This window comes from Mauremys reevesii, unplaced genomic scaffold, assembly GCF_016161935.1.
Source record: "Mauremys reevesii isolate NIE-2019 unplaced genomic scaffold, ASM1616193v1 Contig25, whole genome shotgun sequence".
NCBI classification, from domain to species: domain Eukaryota; kingdom Metazoa; phylum Chordata; order Testudines; family Geoemydidae; genus Mauremys; species Mauremys reevesii.
The window spans coordinates 360,296-379,948 of NW_024100835.1; the positions used below are offsets into that span (position 1 = coordinate 360,296).

At 51.8% G+C, this 19,653-nt stretch overlaps 1 protein-coding gene and 2 long non-coding RNA genes across 3 annotated transcripts in view; 2 read left to right on the plus strand and 1 right to left on the minus strand.

Annotated features, from left to right (window-relative positions):
• Positions 1 to 19,653, minus strand: part of LOC120393596 (C-type lectin domain family 4 member F-like) — a 117,960-nt gene that overhangs the window by 80,805 nt on the left and 17,502 nt on the right. The window lies entirely within an intron of this gene.
• LOC120393599 lies at positions 645 to 5,761 on the plus strand. The gene is made up of 3 exons (XR_005592085.1): positions 645 to 772; positions 4,139 to 4,255; positions 5,476 to 5,761. It is a non-coding gene; the product is annotated as an uncharacterized LOC120393599 (long non-coding RNA).
• On the plus strand, positions 15,710 to 18,177 carry LOC120393601. Its single transcript, XR_005592087.1, has 3 exons — positions 15,710 to 15,855; positions 16,721 to 16,839; positions 17,739 to 18,177. It is a non-coding gene; the product is annotated as an uncharacterized LOC120393601 (long non-coding RNA).

Below are 19,653 nucleotides of genomic sequence, written 5' to 3' on the forward strand. Positions count from 1 at the left end.
AGGACGTGGTCTGGAGGCAAGGAGCAGGACACAGGCCTGGCCCCCACACTGCCCCCAGCCTGCCCCTCACCGTGCTTCAGCGGGATGACGCTGGAGGCCCCACAACACAAGCGGGCCCAGGACACAGAGCAGGATGCCATGGCTGGGGCGGAGCTGGGGGTATCCCAGGAGGGGAGAGGGCCCAGGCTGCCCCAGGCCCAGCCCCTCCGCTGCACGACCTCCGACAGCCAATCGCACGCGCCGCGCACGGGGATGATGCCTTTACGCTCTCACCAGAGCCCCACCCGCAAGAGGGGGCCATGAAAGGCTGGGCCCAGGGGGCTGGAACAATGTGAATAGTGGGGTGCTGAGAGCCACTGAACTGAACTGTAACCTCTGCATGTGATGGAAACTGCCTCCAGCCAGGGGGTGCGGCAGCCCCCCTAGATCCAGCATCTATGGCCAGGCACTGCCGACAGAGCGCTGTCATCCGCTTCCCTCACGCCTCCTTCCCCCATCCACCCGTCTCTCCCCTCCATGCCCTCCCCCATGTAACCATCTCTTATCTCCAGACCTCCCACTACCCCTCCTTCCCTCATCCAACCACCAGGCATCACTTCCCATTTCTATTTCTGGCCAGGGCTGCTGTCAGAGGGAGGCTCTAACCCAGCAGGCTGCAGAAAGGACCCACAGGCCAGTGATCGGGGCTCGGCTCAGTGCGAAGGCAGGACAATGGCCAGGGACAATATCTATGAGAACATGCCGATGACGGAAGCTGCTCCCCAGCCCAAAGGTAAACACAAGAGGCTGCACCGGACCCTGGACTCCCGCTGGCCTCTCCTTGGCTTTGTGGTCTCTGCATGAGCGTCCTGGGCAGCGACCACTTGCTCCACTGACCACGAACCCAGAGCTCAGCCTTGTGCTGGCCAGACAGCACCACGGGCAGTGGGCGAGGGTGCTCGGTCAGTGCTTCCCAGTGCGTTCTCTCCCCTGCCAGTCCCCAACGGGAGAAGGGCACAGGGGGAGAGATGGGAGTCCCTGCACAGCATCCCAGCCTCCTGCCGGGCAGCGCAGTGCCATGGGCTGGCCATAAAAGCCAGCCAGGCTCCCCCTCCCCAGCTCACTGCCACCATCAGCCTCTCCCAGGAGGAGATCACCAGGGTCGAATCCTCACAGCCCCCATCTCTGGGGACCATCTCCCTCTCATGCCCCCATTTCACAGTGACACCTCCTTTCCTTACCCTCTGCCCCTTCCCTGCCCAAGCACACGCATCTAACTGTGAGCAGGGGCAGGGAGACGTAGCTGTGTTAGCAGAGAAGGGTTCTCCCCAGGGCTTGGGGATGTGGGGGAAGGGAACTTGTTCCTCTAGGACAAGAAGCAAATGGAGTTGGAAGTTCTGAGATAAGGACCAGGCTGTTTTCCTAAAGCTCCCAGCACAAGGGGCCCCTCTCAGGGCTTTGGCTGAGTGACTGGGCAACAAAATGGCAGATGAAACTCAGTGTAGATTAATGCAAAGTGATGCACCTTGGGAAACATAATCCCAACTGTAACCGTTGTGGCAAAGTTCCTCCTCTCCTCTAGTAGGTCCTGCGCTTATTGGCGGATTTCTTCCCCTTAGTGGTTTTCCCCTTGGATGAAACCCATAGTCTGGATCAACTACTCCTATGTCTGATTAGGAGTAGTGGGGCTAGGGGGGAACCCGGGCCCGCCCTCTACTCCAGGTTCCAGCCCAGGGCCCTGTGAATTGCAGCAGTCTCTATAGTGCTACGTGTAACCGCTGCTTGACCGCTACAGCTCCCTGGGCTACTTCCCCATAGCCTCCTTCAAACACCTTCTTTATCCTCACCACAGGATCCTCCTGGTGTCTGATGCTGCTTGATTGTGTGGTGTTTTCCTCAATCCTCCAGTAGTACCCCCTCTCAGTTCTTAGTTCCTTGTGTCTCTTGCTCCCAGCTCCTCATATGCACTTCTTTCCTCTGGCTCCTCCTCCCTAGACTGGAGTGAGCTCCCCTTTTTATACCAGGTGCCTTGATTAGCCTGTCCTGATTGGCTGCAGGTGTTCCAATCAATGTAGCTCTCTCCGGTGCCTTCTAGAAAGTTCTTAATTGGCCCCAGGTGCTTTGATTAGCCTGTTCTGATTGGCTGCAGGTGCTCCAATCAATGTAGCTCTCTCCGGTGCCTTCTAGAAAGTTCTTAATTGGCCCCAAGTGCCTTGATTAGCCTGGAGCAACTGCCATTTTGGTTCCCATGGTACTAGGGATTTGCTTAGCCTGGAGCTAACATACCTGCTCCTCAGTACTTTCCTGTAGCCATCCGGCCTTGCTCCATCACACTATACAATGATGGGGTCTAACTTAGCTGTTTCCACTCAAGAGAGGGATCTTGGAGTCACTGTGGATAGTTCTATGAAAACATCCACTCAATGTGCAGCGGCAGTCAAAAAAGCCAACAGAATGTTGGGAATAATTAAGAAAGGGACAGATAATAAAACAGAAAATATCATGTTGCCTCTATATAAAGGCATAGTATACCTGCATCTTGAATACTGCGTGCACAAGTGCTCGCTCCATCTCAAAAAAGATATATTGGAATTGGAAAAGTTTCAGAAAAGGGCAAAACAAACAAAAGGAAGTATTTCTTCACACAACACACAGTCTGTCTGTGGAACTCCTTGTCAGAGGATGTTCTGAAGGCCAAGACTATAACAGACTACAAAAAAGACCTAGATAAGTTCATGGCCAATAGGTCCATCAATGGCTATTAGCCAGGAAGGACAGGGATGGTGTCTCTAGCCTCTGTTTGCCAGAAGCTGGGATTGCGTGACAGGGGCTGCATCACTTGATGATTCCCTGTTCTGTTCATTCCCTCTGGGGCACCTGGCACTGGCCACTGTTGGCAGACAGGACACTGGGCTGGATGGACCTTTGGTCTGACCCAGTCTGGCCGTTTTTATGTTCTTACGTTTGGTTGTGCAGGTGTCAGCTGAACAAGGGCCTGCTCCGGGGGTTGTTTATCCCCTTTGGTTTCAGTGCAATCCAGATGCCGTGCGGCAGCTGTTCTGGATTTGAACACATGAAAGACGCCCAGGAAGGGTCAGGAGACAGGCAGGGAGACGGGGCTGACGGAAGTGGAGGGTGCGGCCGTAGGCACCGAGCTCAGCTAGGCTCTCTGCAGCAACAAAGGAAAACACAAGGGAAATGTAGCCTGTGCTGGGTGACAGAGAAGCTCCTCCCAGAATCTGTTTCAGGAAAGGCTGAGAACTGTAAACTCAGTACATTAGTGAGAGGCAGCTTCACCCTTTGGTTAGCGTGAGAGAAGCCACTTCTGCAATTTAAGGGGATTATCTGGGCATCTGAGTGTTGTCTGCTGGTTCCAGGAACCACGCCCCATGGGGGAGCGGCGCGAGCTAATGGCTGAGGCCCAGATCAGACAGGCAGGGGGTGCGTCAGGCTGAGACTTTCAGGGAGAGGAGAATCTGACAGTCTTGTGTCTCCAAGCAGCTGCCGTTCACCTTGAGGAGACCAAATCCAGAGCACACCGAGCACACTTACTTCTGTCTACACATAGATCCTGGCTCGAATGCAGCTCTAGTCTTCTCCCTTTAATGTGCAGGGGAGACACAGTCTTCTGGCTTTGCCCTGTGATTCGCCCCTTGGCTGCCTTGCAGGGAGGAGCCCAGCATCCTGGGGATGGGTTATTAGACAGGGATGCTGTAGAAAGGCCCTTCTGAGCACACTGCTGCTGTCAGCCCCACTTTTCTCCTGCAAAGAATCATTTCCCCTCATTTCACTGCCTTGTTGTATTCATATTTCATAACTTGTTTCAGGTTCCTTTTCTCAATACTCCTTTCGGCCTGGACTTCACAATCCCTGAACTTCCCTCTCAAGAAATGCTTAGGGAGAGGGGAAATCCTGCTCCCAGATCTCTCTCACAGGACGCCTGCCTGGCACTAGAGTCACTCCTGATTTAGGGAGGGTCGCTTTTCACATTCGAGTTCTGGTCAGTTCTGACCTTATTTGGCCTGATTCCGCTGTTGCTGTTAACCACAATGAGGGAATAGGAGGCTGAGCAGGTATTAGATTTGGGGGATGTAGTTTCCTTGGTCAGTAGCATTTGAGCTGTAACTTTCCATGGATACGTTTCTTCTTCTCCTTCAAGGAAACCCTTCCAAGACATCAGTCCCTTGGCGGCACAGGGCAGGGGGCATCGTCACTCCTGTCCTTCTCCTCCTGAGTCTGGCCCTGGCCACGTCCCTCCTTGCTGTGACGCTTCTATGTAAGTTCAACTGCAGCTCCACGCCCAACGTTTGCCAACTTCCATACAGGCCAGCTGGCTCGACTGGAGGGGAGGGGCACCCCCACATTTCAGCAGAATATCGACCGGGTTTCCAGTCTGTCCCTCCAAATAAATCTCCTGCTCCAGGGAGTTTGAATGGAGCTGTAAGATCTTGCCCTGCTGGTTTGATACTAGCACAAACTTTCTAAGTCTAACGATGGCCCAGCACTGGCACAGGTCACCTGGGGAGACTGTGGAACCCCCATCATGGGAGGTTTTTAAGAACAGGTTAGACAACACCTCTGCCCAGTGACCCCCGTGCCCAGCCCAGGACCATCATGCACTACCCACCCCGCCAGAGTTACCTGCGGGGGGCTCTGTCCTTCTCCCACCGCGCCTCCCCCCAGCACATTCGGCCAGTCTCCCTGGCAGCTGGGCCCGGGCGAGGAGCAGGAGGGAGCCGCGTCTCATGCGGCTGAAGCCGGCCGCTCCAGGTCACTGCTCTGTGCAGTGCAGCAGCTCGCTGAGAGCCTGGCTGGGGGCGCAGGGCCAGGATGCCCCCACCAGGGCCCTGCTGCTGGGGACAGGGGATGAATGAGCCGGAAACGTGCCGGGGGGTCAGGGGACTCCAGCTTGCTCGACCCCTGTCCCTGGTAGCCTGGCCTTGATGGAGTAGCTCCCGCCACCTCCCCACCAGGCTCTCTCAGGCTGCCGCTGCACTGCACAGAGCAGAGACCCTGAGCGGCCGACATGAGAAGTGGCTGGTCCTGCCCCCTCCACTCCCTGCCCGGGCCCGGCTGCCAGGGATGGGGCTGAGCATGCCAGGGGTCAGCGTCAGCGGGAGAAGGACACAGCCCCTCTTCCTCCTCTCCCCGCTGGCATGCCAAGCAGAAATCGGGGGTGGGGGTGCTTCACCCTGCACACACCCCCTATGCATCGCCTCTGGCGATTGGGTACTTGAGAGTTTGCTGGTTTGCGGTGTTCAGTTTGCAGAGGCTGGTACGGGTCGTGCGCTGAGAGATGCAGAGCCTGTGATCACATCAGATCGGGCGAGGGGCTTCCCTGGTTAGGGGGCCTACAAAGGCAGCCAAGCCGTGGGAAAGAAGCCAGCAAACAACTGGGAACAGGGGAGTTAGCGTGCGGGATTGTAAGGAAAGTTTGGGGGAGGGGCGGTGACGTTCTGCTTTTCTGTGGTGTGCGGTTTTCTTTCTCCTTGGCAGGCGCTTAGGCAGGAAGGGTGTGACAGATACAGAGGCAGCAGTGGTAGTGACCCAAGCAATGGAACAGACAGTGAAGATGACCAGATGTGGAAGCTGCGGGATGATCCTGGAGCAGGTACCTGAAAAGAGCTTGTTTGTATGAAGCGCCGCCTGAGAGCTGATGGAAGAGAAGAGCCGAGGTTTGGAGATGCAGGTGGAAACTATGGTTGAGTTTTGAAGGGGATTCGAGCAGATGATGGAGGGAAGGTGAGAGGAGGCTGAAGGGAAAACTCAGGACTGGCAGATCCAAGCTGGACTGGAGAATGTGGAGGGGAGACTGCTGGGTGAGTAAAGTGGGCAGTGGAAACGTGATGATGAGAACCGGGCAGAGGAAAAGACCAGCTAGTGAAGGAGAAGTAGAGCTCAGGAACAGGTTTGCTGAGTTGGAAAGTGAAGAAGGTTGCAGCAGGGAGTAGCAGAAGGTGGGAGGGCCAGGAAGCAGAGAAGAGCAGCTAGTCCCACAAGAAGAGGGGAAGAGTCACTGTACATACCCAGAGTTCGGAGCCCCAGTAGGACAGAGGATGACTTGCAGTAGATTACAAGGGAGAACAAAAGAGAAGGGGACTTGCATTCAGAAGGAAGAGGAGGAAGGCTGGAGAATGGCACCAACACCAGGAAGAGGCAGGTCTACGTGATGGTGACTCCTTACTAAGAAGAATGGACAGGCCTGGCAGCAGAGTTGATCCAGGGAACAGAAGGGTGAGCTGTCTGCCGGGAGCTAAGTTATGGGATGTGGACCTGAGGCTGAAGAGGATCCTAATGTAACCAAATGTTACAGGAACAACAGAAACACGGTGGAATAGTAGCCAGGACTGGTGTACAGACAATGGAGAGTATGTGCTGTTGAGGAAAGACAGAAATGAAGGTGAAGGTGGTGCAGTAGCGTTGTATATTGATGTAAGCAGAGTCAGAATGGGCTCTACCCTGACATCTGGTGGTGAGCTGTGTAGAAGGACTTCAGGGGCTGATCTCGTTTGCATGGGCACACCCACCCTGCCTAGCATGATGGGCTGCTGGCCTAAATGGTCACTTTGGCTGCTGTGGGACCCCCAGTGTCTTTGTTATTGGGGCAGGAGGAATGAAGTGTTGTTATGCTGGTGAATCAAGGACAGTAGAACTTTTATGATGGAGGGACTCGCCCTCAACCAAGTAGCACTCGCTAGGCAAGGTACATGGGTTCCAAAACCCAGTGAATGTAGAGAGGCTGGGGCCAGGTGTTTGTACCTAGTAGGACAAGTCCTGTCTGAGGACCTTAAACAGCACTTTGTCTCCTTCTCCGTCCATGGTGTAATAACAGAGCTAATTCTGACTCCATTTGGAGTCTTGACATATGCTGCAGAGCTGAAATCACTGATACCTAGATCTCAGCATTAGATCTATTTTGGGCTAGTGGTGCATCAGCACTGAGGCTCCCCTACTAACAGCTGAATTTACTAACAGCTGAAATCACTGAGAGTTGTGTTAAGTAGTTGGGGGGGCCTGAAGACTTATTGGTGAGCGGGTAGCCAGATGGCTAGTGGAGAGGAGCGGCTAGCAGGACAGCTGGCAGAGAGGAGTGGACTGCGGTGAAAACTGCAGCAGAACCCCACTTAGAGGCGTGGCAATTGGCTGTCGACACGAGAAGCGGAGCACGTAAGGTGCTCCCCCATATGTTGACCTGAATTTGATGGGTTAGTTTTTATGGCTCGCCACTGATTGCATCTGACCAGAAGATGTATAGATTCTTATCCAATTCAGACTACAAAGTTCAAAAACTCAGAGTTGTGAATTGGGAGTGGATTCTTGGGGTGCTTGGCAAGAACGCATACACTGAGGACAATACCAAATTAATAAAATCTTTATTGTCATTAACATAAAAATAAGGAATGCAATGAAACTTATAACTGCAAAACAGTAAAAGAATTCCAGAACTCCTGGTGGTAACATTTCTATTATAAGTATCTTAATCTAACATACTCACACCCTTCCTTGAGAACCCAGTAATAGGAGGTGAAGGACCAGCCTCACTCCTGGCATGCCTGATTACACGATGGTGCTGGCTTCCCCAATGGTTAGGAATGGTGGGTAGTTATACTATACTGCACAAGCTGAGCTGATGGCGTGATAGAAGATAGAATAGATAGACAGAAGAAAAGAACTAAGTCCAAAGCAGCTACAAGAAGAAAATTTAAGAAAAGAACTAACTAAGAAGCTCCCCCAAGAACTTGCTTACAAGGTATTTTATAGGATCCTGATTCAGGCCCAACCTACTATACCCACATCTTGTTTCCGTACCCTAAGAATTGTATGGGGACCCTTCTCCTACAGGTTAGTGGGTTATGACACTTACTTTCTAAATATATGAATAAGGATTATCTCACTCCCAAACTGCCAACCTAGGCTCTCTTGATGACCTCGAGTTGTGGTGTAGCCTGTGGTTACCAACCAGTTGTAGAAGCCGGATAAACCTGTGATGTGATGTGGATAGTTCCTCCCCTTGGTTCCCCAAAGTTCAGGGACCAGTCTCACCTGTGCCAAAGGTTGCCAGCTTTGATGCTGACATATTTATAACTAATTCTACTTTTTGTCATAATACACCTGGAATTCCCAGAGGAGATCGCTGGGATAAGACAGGAGGTGGACACTTCTGCTTTAATATGCCCTGACCCTAAAGGAGTCTCTGATGTGTCTGTGCAAATAGGGACCAATTCCAGCCTATTTAAGGTACTTGCGGATTACTGCAGACAGCGAGCAGGGGACCAATACCTGAACACTTTGGTGATACGCATTCATTGTGCCACAGCCTACAGAAAAATTGAAGACACAAAAAAAGTGATGCCTGATTTACCGGTGGGAGCATTGAAGTATGTGGGCCTGGACCCCTTAGTGGTGCCTGCAATGACAGAAAAGGAGGTGATTGTCATGAGTACCTGCCTAAAAGGCAGTAAGGGAACATTAGCAATGGTAGAGCAGCTGGCTGAGGGAGGGCTCCCGGAAAGGAGTGCTGGTTCTCAGTGGAGTCATAACCCTACCTGCTGAAGCCCAGGGAAAGGTGACTATACTGATTGCTAATGAAACAAGCCGTAATGTGCTTGTAAAACCAGAGCAGAAGATTGCAGACATCTCTGAGCCTGAAACCACTGTGAGACCCCAGTGTGAAGCTGAAGTTCCAGCGATGGATCCTGCAAAGTTTGACTTTGGGGACGCACCGTTGTCTGAGGAGTGGAAGGATTGCCTGAGGAAGAAGCTTTGCGAAAGATCCAAGGTGTTCTCACTGCATGAGTGGAACATGGGATGTGCCAAAGGAGTGGAACACCACATCTGGCTACAAGACCCCCGGCTGAGGACAAATATTTGTACCTGGTAGTGTGGGCACCTTCTGAGGCACTTTGACTCCTTCTCTCTCCATGGCGTAATAACAATGCTAATTTTGACTCCATTAGGAGTCTTGATACATGCTGCAGAACTGAAATCACTGATATCTAGGTCTCAGCATTTGGCCAACTTTGGGCTAGAGGTGCACCGGCACTGAGGCTCCCCTGCTATCAGCTGAAATCACTAAAGAGCTGAAGTTACTAAGGGCTGAAATCACTGAGAGCTGTGTTCAGCAGTGGGGGGGCCTGAAGACATATTGGTGAGTGGGTAGCAGGACAGCTGGCGGAGGAGCGGCTAACAGGATGGCTGATGGAGGAGCGGCCCGATGAAGACTGCAGCAGAACCCCACGGAGAGGCTTGGCAATCGGCCGGCGACACAAGCAGTGGAGCATGTAGGTGCCTCCCATACCTCCCCCCCTTCCACCCAGACTGGGAGGTAAACTCTACAGATGAACTTCTGAACTCCGGGGGGGGGGAGGGGGGTTTGCACTGACCAAGGACAGAAACTGTGGGTGTGGGAAGGGTGACTTCTGGGTTGCTGGACTCAAGAACCAAAGGGGGAAGGACACGGCTCCATCTGCTTGGGAGTGAGTCTTCTGGCTCATGATTTGTGTTTATGAACCCTTTTTTGAGGCGTCCAGGGGTGTGTGTGTAATTTTCCCAAGTCTTTGGGTGGGGGTTCGAGCATTGTATTGTTGAAAGGGAACCGCTATGTACTGAACTCGGTCCTTGCTGCTGTCAACTCTGCCTGGTAGAAGGGTTACAGTACTGAGCAGATAGACTGACTGTAAAGAGATTAGAAGTGCTGGAACGGATAAATCAGAGACTTGTGGGTCAAAATCACTTTGGAGAAGAAAGTATCAGAGGGGTAGCCGTGTTAGTCTGGTTCTGTAGAAGCAGCAAAGAATCCTGTGGCACCTTATAGACTAACAGAAGTTTTGCAGCATGAGCTTTCGTGGGTGAATACCCACTTCTTCGGATGCAAGCAGTGGAAATTTCCAGGGACAGGTGTGTATATATAAGCAAGCAAGAAGCAAGCTAGAGATAACGAGGTTAGATCAATCAGGGAGGATGGGGCCCTGTTCCAGCAGCTGAGGTGTGAAAGCCAAGGGAGGAGAAACTGGTTCTGTAATTGGCAAGCCATTCACAGTCTTTGTTTAGTCCTAAGCTGATGGTGTTAAATTTGCAGATGAATTGGAGCTCAGCAGTTTCTCTTTGAAGTCTGGTCCTAAAGTTTTTTTGTTGTAAGATGGCCACCTTAACATCTGCTATTGTGTGGCCAGGGAGGTTGAAGTGTTCTCCTACAGGTTTTTGTATATTGCCATTCCTAATGTCTGATTTGTGTCCATTTATCCTTTTCCTTAGAGACTGTCCAGTTTGGCCGATGTACATAGCAGAGGGGCATTGCTGGCATATGATGGCATATATTACATTGGCGGACATGCAGGTGAATGAACCGGTGATGGTGTGGCTGATCTGGTTAGGTCCTGTGATGGTGTTGCTGGTGTAGATATGTGGGCAGAGTTGGCATCGAGGTTTGTTGCATGGGTTGGAACCATGCTCAGAAACTGCTGAGCTCCAATTCATCTGCAAATTTAACACCATCAGCTTAGGACTAAACAAAGACTGTGAATGGCTTGCCAATTACAGAACCAGTTTCTCCTCCCTTGGCTTTCACACCTCAGCTGCTGGAACAGGGCCCCATCCTCCCTGATTGATCTAACCTCGTTATCTCTAGCTTGCTTCTTGCTTGCTTATATACACACACCTGTCCCTGGAAATTTCCACTGCTTGCATCCGAAGAAGTGGGTATTCACCCACGAAAGCTCATGCTGCAAAACTTCTGTTAGTCTATAAGGTGCCACAGGATTCTTTGCTGCTTCTTGGAGAAGAAAGTTACCAGAAGCTCCCCTGAGATAGTGTTTGAGGTCTGCTACAGACCCCCAGGATCCTATGTGGATATAGATAGAGACCTTTGGAATACCTTCAATGAAATATATACTCCTGGGCTGTGTGATTATGGGAGACTTTAATTTCCCGGATATAGATCGGAGGACAAGTGCTAATCATAATGGTAGGGCCCAAACTTTCCTGGCTGTGAGAGCTGACAGATTTCTTCACCAAATAGTCACCAAACCAAGAAGGGGTGCTGCCATTTTAGACTGAGTGTTGGTGAGTAGGAAGGACCTCCAGAGAAGAACTGGCTGTAGGGGACAACCTTGGTTCACGTGATCATGAGCTGATTTGGTATCAACTAAATGGAAGGATAAACAAAACTAGGTCTGCAACTAGGGGGCTTGTTTTCAAAATGGGAAACTTTAAAATATTAAGGCAATTAACTAGGGGAATGGACTGGGCAGAAGGACTCAAGGATCTGAAAGTGGGGGAGGCTTGAAATTACTTTGAGTCCAAGTTACAGAAGCTCTCTGATGCCTGCATCCCAAGCAAGGGGAAAAACTTCCTAGGCAAGTTTGTGGACCAGGCTGGATGAACAAGCATCTCACACAGGTGATTAAGAGAAAGCAGAAATCCTACAAGGAATGGAAGATGGGATGGATCAGCAAGGAAAGCCACGTCTTGGAGATCAGAAAGTGCAGGGAAAAGTGAGAACTGCTGAGAGCCAAGCAGAGCTGGACCTTGCAAAGGGAACTAAAACCAACAGTAAACGGTTCTAGAGCCATATAAACAAAAAGGGACTGCCCGACATGAGGGTGTGTTGGAGATTGGAGATAATCTAGCCATGGGCAAATGCCTAAACAAATACTTTGCCTCCGTTTTTAATAAATGGAATGAGGAGTTTATGGGTAGTGACAGGCTGGTTAATGGGAATGAGGATAAGGAAGTAGAAATTACCACATCTGAGATGGAAGTCAAACTCGAACAGCTTAATAGGACCAAACTGAATAATCTCCATCCAAGAATATTAAAGGAACTGGCACGTGAAGTTGCAAGTCCACCAGCAAGGATTTTTAGGGCTAGTCTACACTTACCAGCCGGGTCGACGCGGTGAGTTCGACTTCTCAGAGTTCGAACTATTGCGTCTAATCTGGACGCGATAGTTCGAACTCTGGAAGCGCCGCGGTCGACTCCGGTACTCCACCACTGCAAAAGGCGGTAGCGGAGTCGACCTTGGAGCTGCGGACTTCGATTCTGCGGCGTCTGGACGGGTGAGTAGTTTGAACTAGGGTACTTCGAATTCAGCTACGCTATTCACGTAGCTGAATTTGCGTACCCTAGTTCGACCCCGCTTCTTAGTGTGGACCAGGCCTTAGTGAATCCATAAACTCAGGGGTCAGACCCTATGACTGCAGAATTGCTAATGGAGTTCCTATTTTTTAGAAACAGGAAAGAAGTGATCCAGGAAACTACAGACCATTTAGTTTGACCTCAATTGGTTTTTGAACAATTTTGGAAGTAGAAAGTAGTTAGCAGCATAGAGGTTAACAGTAAATGGGATGAAATATAACACGGTTTTACAAAAGGTAGATCATGCCAGACCAGCTTTCTCTTTCTTTGAGAAGATAACTGATTTTTTAGACTAAGGAAATGGGGTAGATCTCATCTGTCTGGATTTCAGGGCATTTGATACAGTTCCCCATGGGAAATTATGAGTCAACTTGGAGAAGATGGGGATTAATATTTCTGTTAATTGCTATGTGAATGACTTTGCACTACTGAATTTCATCCCATTTCTACTACTCCAGGTCTCAAGGTCGTCTAGCTCTACTCGTATGATATTCCGGTCCTCCTCCATGCTGGCAATACCTCCCAACTCTGTGTCATCTACCAGTTTCAGTAGCGCATTCCCCCTTTTGGTGCCACGGTCGTTAATGAAAATGTTAAATAAGATTTGTCCCAAGACTGATCCCCGAGGAACTCCACTAGTAACCTCCCTCCAGCCTGACAGTTCACCTTTGAGCAAGACCCGTTGTAGTCTCCCATTTAACCAGGTCCTGATCCATCTTTCAATGGGGTTGGGAAGGAATTTTCCCCGAAATCAGATTGGCAGAGACCCTGAGATTTTTTGCAGCCTGGGGCACGGGTCACTTGCAGGTTTTAACTAGTGTAAAGGGTGGAGTCTCTGTAACTTGAAGTCTTTAAATCAGTAACTCAGCCAAAGGTTATGGGACTATTACAGGAGTGGGTGGGTGAGGTTTTGTGACCTGCGATGTGCAGGAGGTCAGATTATGATCATGATGGGCCCTTCTGGCTGTAAGATCTATGAGACCTGTCTCTGCCTCAGTTCTCTACCTGTAAAATGAGGGGAGGAGACTTCCCTACTTCACAGGGGTGTTGTGCGACATTAAATAATATATTAAAGACTGTGAGATGCTCAGCTAGTGCCGTGAAAGGAGCCATACACGTACGGTGGATTGTGGGAAAGATTCTGCAGACAGCACTTAGATCACAAGCCTGTTGATGAAGCACAAGCTGGAAGAGAAGCTGGCTCCCTGGGGCATCGCTGTGTTGGCCCTGCAGCGCTAAGGGGAGTGAAAGGCTGATTTTTAGGGACAGATGCTCTGCAGGTGTAAATCGAAGTAGCTCCTCTGAAGTCAGATTGACACCATCTGAGCAGCTGGACATTAGTCTGCAAACCCAGATCCTCAGAGGCATTTGGGCTCCTGGTTTCCGTAGAAATCACTGGGAGTTTGGGGCCTGAACACCTCTAAGGGTCTGGGTCTCCAGTTAGCACACAGGCCCCTGAGACACACCAGGAGCAGCGCTGTCAGGATCAGCACTTGGATGGCCACAAGCTGCACCTAGGTTCAGCTTTCCATAGCGCTAGGTGCTGCCCAAACACACAGTAAAATGAGGTCATAGAATCACAGAACCATCGGGTGAGAAGGGACCCCAGGGGCATCTAGTCTAACCCCTGCCAAGATGCAGGATGTGTTGTGTCTGACCCATCCCAGACAGACGGCTCCAGCCTCCTTTTGAAAACCTCCAGTGAAGGAGCTTCCATGACCCCCTGAGGCGTCTGTTCCATGGTCCTGTGGTCTCACCGTCAGGAAGTTTGTTGTGAGATTTAATCTCAATCTGCTCTGATGGAGTTTGTAGCTCTCTCCTCCAAGGAGCTGACGCCCTACGTTAAGACGGTGTAACATACACCAGGAGAGAGCCCCGAACGGGTCCTTGGCTGTGCCAGGAGCATTCCAAGATTAAAATAAAAGACGTCATAGAGGACAGGCTCATGCTCGGGGCATGTTCCTTCTAGGTGCATGGCTGGTTTCCAGCCGCAGTTCGGTTCAGTCGCTGACCTGCAGACGTGTGATTTCTAGATCTCCGGGCACAGAGCAAGCTGCAAGCAGTTGAAGGAACGGTGCAGAAGCTCCAAGTCTCTCTGCAGCCTGACAACGCCTCGGACGCGTCAGCAAAGGGATCAGACAGTAAGTCGCAGGACGAGGGTCTTAGGCATCAGGGTCAGTTCCCCTCCCTTGGCCTGGAAGCTGAGCACTCTCCTGCCTACAGGGATGGTGGGTGCCTGGCATCCTCCTGCTCCCCTCCATAGACTTCCCTGCCAGGTGGTCCCATCCCCCTGTCTAATGAGCAGCTGCTCTGCACCTTCCTCTGCCAACGGAGGCTCTGTTCCCAGGGACGGGTGGCTGCTCCAGGCTCCCTCCTAGCTCCCTTCCTGGCAGTGGCAGGCTGGCTGCATCCGCCCCATGCTCCTGCGCAAGATGCCTAGTGGTCACCATCTTCCGTCCTTTCTCTGTTGCTCCCTTCGCTCCATAGTTTTCACCTTGGCCCCTGTATTGTCAGGGTTGCATTGGCGCGAAGGACAGATGCAGCTCATGAGACACACAGGGCCGAATTCAGACCCTGGTGTAAGCAGGACATCAGTGGAGATGCACTCCTGGGTCTCAATCCTCCCACCCACCCAGTCCCTGAGCCCTCCCAATAATTTGGGTACCTGCTATAGTCCCATTGCTGGAGGCAGAGCGCTCCCTTGTGGCCACGTCTCACAACTGTCTGTGCAGCCTATGGAGAAATCCAGATCCGTCTGCACATCAGTACAGCGCGAGGAGCAGTGCAAGGTCGCTGCAGTAAGTACTAGCTGCAGTGCTGGCTCGTGCCGTTTCTGCTGGTGCTGAGGATGAATGGAGGATTTCAGGCTCCCAGGCTGACAACGCAGAGCCTTTCTCCAACTCCGAGTTCTCTTCCATTAAAAATCACCGGTGGCTGCACCTGGGCCCACACTGTGGTGATCGGTGTGGAGTTAAATTACACCCTAGGCCTCATTAGCCTAAGGGGAGCACCCAGCTATCAGCTCTCTTAGACGCTCCAAACCCATCAGGTCACAGGCAGAAAGTGACCCTGGCATTTCAGCGTATGGGGCGTTACTTTCAAAACCATCCATGAGCCAGTGCCCCCGGCAGGGTGTTGGGGGAGATGCCAAAGTGCAAGAGACCTGAGACCTCAACTTCTCATGATCATTGAAAATATTTGATGCAGAACCAGGGGATGCTCCACCTTGGGCAGCTACATTCCCCCACCTGAATTCCCCATGCCAGCTCAGCTGCACAGTGAGTCTCCCCTTTCCCATTACAGCCAGGCTGCTCTGCACTGGGACTAGCGCCCATGCTCCAGCCCAGATGCAGCTGCATTTCAGTGCTGGGGCAGTGACCCTATGGAGTCTGCTTTCTGCAGCACTCTTTGTGATCCATCATGTGGCCATGAAAGATACTTATTGTGACGCTCGAGAATCAGGACTGAGAAGCTCCTTGAGCTTTGGACAGCTGAAGGGCAGGGAAAATGCAGCACTAGAAACCCTAAGCTCCCTGCGTGTGTCCCTGTGACTTTAGCCCGGGTGTCTCACCTCAGTCTCTGCTCCTAGGTGACGTGCTGACAAAGCTCTCCAGGGGCTGGAGATTTTACGGTGGGAACCTCTATTACTTTTCACAAGAAAGGAAGTCGTGGGACAAGGCCGAGCGGTTCTGTGTGTCTCAGGACTCGCACCTGACCTCTGTCTCCTCCCAGGCAGAACAGGTGAGTGCAGGAAGCTCCTAGTGGCTTGGATAATGGGTCAGTGCCTTGTTTCACACCTGAAGGAGGTGGAAGGTGGCAGCTGAGGTGGGAAACTATCGGAGAGGATGCCCAGCCTTGGTATCTGACTCGGGGGATTCACCCATCAGTTTAAAAGCAGAGATGGGCAGAGGAACAGAGCCAGGATCTGGGGTGCCGGGGGAGGAGGATTTCGGGTCAGGCTCATTTCTGATTCTCCCTACTTCCAATGTAGCATTTCCTGCAAACCCAATGACCTTTCCCAGTGAGGACCTGCTTTGATCCCTCTCCCCAGACCTGAGCTCCTGCTGGACAATCTAGAAGTCTGTATCTGGAAGGCTTGTGTGCAAGGGGCCATGCACCTCTCAGAGAATCCTCTCTCCCCACGTGCCCACTGCAGCCCTCACCCCAGGCCTCTGCGGCACTTTCGGAGGAGGAAAATCCCATCCTCCGGCAGGGCCAGACTTTGCACCCAGTTCTCTGCTCCGAGCTTTGCCTCCTGCAAGGGCAGGGGGATGGTGTGAACTCTGAGGTGTCCCTCAGTACCTGCCGCAGCCCAGCTCTGAGGGGGCCGTGGGGGGAGTGTTCTGAGACAGGTCCCTGCTGTTAGCCCCAGGCAGATACAGATGCAGACACAGACACAGAGCTGCTCCAGGGCTCCCTCAGGGTCTCCCAGCTAGTCACTGTCAGCGTTGGGGGCAGGACACCACGTCTCCCGCTGCCCAGTGCCCTGCTCACACCACCAGATGCCCTTTCCTCTCCCCCAAAATCTGTTCAGCCCAGGCAGCTGCGGCTGCATCCTGCAGCCTCTCTTGGGTGACCTGCACATGCTGCAAACTGTGTTGTGCAGGAGTTTCTCTCCAATGAGACCAAGGGACAAGATCACTGGATTGGACTCACCGACCTGGGGACAGAGGGCAGCTGGCGCTGGGTGGACGGCACAGAATACAGAGCAGACACAAGCAGGGGGTGAGTAAAGCTTGAGAGAAGTGATTATTTATTACACGTTGGGTCACAAGCTCTGTCGGGCAGCGTCTGTGCGGCCCCTGGTGTCTATGCAGCACCCGGTACAGTGGGCCTGATCCTGAGGGAGGCCCCCGGGCGCTGCCACGACAGCAGTGAATCCTCTCAGGAATTTCTGCTAATGCCCCTTTGCTTAGAGCAGGAGCCTAAACACAGAGTGTGTGTTCAGTGCCCACTGAGACCCAGGGCCAGAGCCTCCCCTGGGTAACTCGGCATTGACTTGAATGAACCACAGGGATTTACACCAGCTGAGGATCTGGCCCCAAGTCGACTCAGTGCAGCCAGGGGAGTCTGGAGTGAGCGGCAGGTTCCCGCTCTCCTTGGGATTGCGCTGCGCTCTCCCCTCGGTCAGGCTGGGCACGGGGAGGCTGTGGGGCCGGGGGCATGGCCGGAGCCAGCTGCAGTCGGTGCAGTGACCTCAGGGGGCTGTGGGCGAGGCCCATAAGCAGGGCCAGGGAGAAGTTAATGACTGGCCCCCGCTGCCCTCTCTTCCCGTTCCTGCGTTCCCATCTCGGGGGTGCCTGGGACGTGCTGTGCCACCTGCTCTGGTTCTGGGCACTGAGATCCGAGTTGCTGCTGCTCAGCATTTGGAGCCACACACTGACTTTGGCTCTTTGCTGGCCTGTCAGGCGCAGGGCAGGTGCTACCCCCGGCCGTCAGAAGCCCTTCGTTACCATGGCCACAAGAGCTGTGGAGAACTCTGAGGGGTGGCTGGGGGGTGCATCGCTTCACCGCGTCATTGCTGGGTGTCTTGGTCCCCTGCCAACAACAGAGTCCACAGAGCAGAACTGAGCTCTGGAATTGGCTGTGGTTCTGCCCTGAGACATTAACACTCTGATCCGTAGGTTCTGGGAGGAGAATCAGCCAGACAACTGGCATCAGAGGACAGGAGGCAGAGAAGACTGTGTTGAGATCCGCCCAAGGAAGCTGAATAGGTGGAATGATGCCAACTGCACTCTGCCTTCTAAGTGGATTTGTAAGCAGGCCCATGGACCAGCTGGGCTGTGACATGCAGGTCCCAGCACCTCAGAAAGCGCCTTAATTTCCAAGCTATGCAGCATGTTTTCCAGCCACCTGCCGATGAGGAGCCCTGTACACTGGAGGGGGCCACATGGGATGTGCATTGCAGGGACGCTTTATCTTGGTGTGATATTTCTGGCTGTAGCAGAGAGAGCTGCCCTTATGCCGCTCAGTGTGACTGGCTCTGTAATTTGTATGTTTCCAGGTCTATCACTGGATCGTGGAGTTATTGTTTCATATTCACCCAATAAATGATTTGCTTGACTTGAATTTCTAATTTTTGCACCTTTTGATCAGATGTTATGATGTTGTCAGAACCATCTATATATACATTTAAAACGTCCAATTGTATGTGCTAAGCAAGGGATGTCTCAAAATATGTTTCAGCCACCGAGGAAATAAATTCAGGCTCAGCTGGGAGACCGGCTTCAACAGCTGTTCGAATTCTCCTATCCCTGCCTCGCTGTGCCACATATCAAAACTTGTCTGTCCCTTCCAACCCAACAGGAGCAGTCCCTCCCAAAACTGTCACTTCCTTGGAAGGGCCCAATCGGTTGTTTTTCTGTATCTCAGGCTGCTCTTCCTTCAAAGACGTGGAATATTTATTTCCAAGGGCATTTATTACGGGGAGAAAGAAGACAGCCCTGAGGATTGATGTCTACAGCAAATAACTCTGCCGATGGACCTTTACCAACACCCCCTCCCCCCACTGGAGATGGGGTAGCTCCATCTCTGAGACCCACTCAGTTCTTAACCAATAAGCTACCAATAATGGTGGTGGTTTGGAGGCATCTCTCTACTGGGACCACAAGGTTCTTTCCACAGAAGATGATGAACAGCAACCAGCTGGCAAAAACCTTCAGCCATTACCAGCTCTAGTCAGATACCACTTGCTCAAGGCAGCCTGGCCCTGAGTGAGTCGTGCTGCTATTGGTAATGCGTGTTACGTAGATTCCAGGGCTAGAAGGGACCATTGTGATCATCTAGTCTGTCCTCCTGTATAACACCGCTCGGAGTCTGTCACCCAGTGACCCATCCATAGAGCCCATAGCCTGTGGTTGAGCTACAGCACGAATTCTAAAAAGCCATCCAATCTTGATTTAAAGATGTCAAGAGATGGAGAATCCACCACATTCCTCAGTAAGTTGTTCCAATGGTTAATTGCTTCTCCATATTCAGCATTAACTAAGCTCTGAGATGACAGACAGGGGGTTGGAGTTCTTTAAAATACTCACATATTTTGTTATTGTGTCCATATGAAAGGAAAACAGAACAGCAAGTGAAGTAGACAGCACAGGAACCAAAAACTGCCCAATAAACAGAGAATTGCCCATTTCAGACACTTTGACAGGAAAAAAATATTCTAAATTGAGCTGACGCTCCTCACAGCTATGCACAACCTGCCCAGAACCTGCCCCAATAGCCAGAAGGCCATTAAAAGCTTCCCCATGATTTTTGGAAGGGACAGTGTCATGACACACTTCTTAAGGCTGCAACACTCAGGCCAGGCTGCAATTAGATGGGGAACAGAATCCTGAGCTGGGTTTATACTCTTGGGGTCTGATTCTGGTCTCTCATTGTCATAGGTTTATTCCCCACTTTGAACTTTAGCGTCCAAAAGATGGGGACCTGCATGGATCCTTCTAAACTTAAATCCTAGTTTAGATCTGGTAATGCTGCCACCAGCCAGAGATTAGTGTCTGGCACACTCTCTGTTCCCCCAAAACTTTCCCTGGGGAA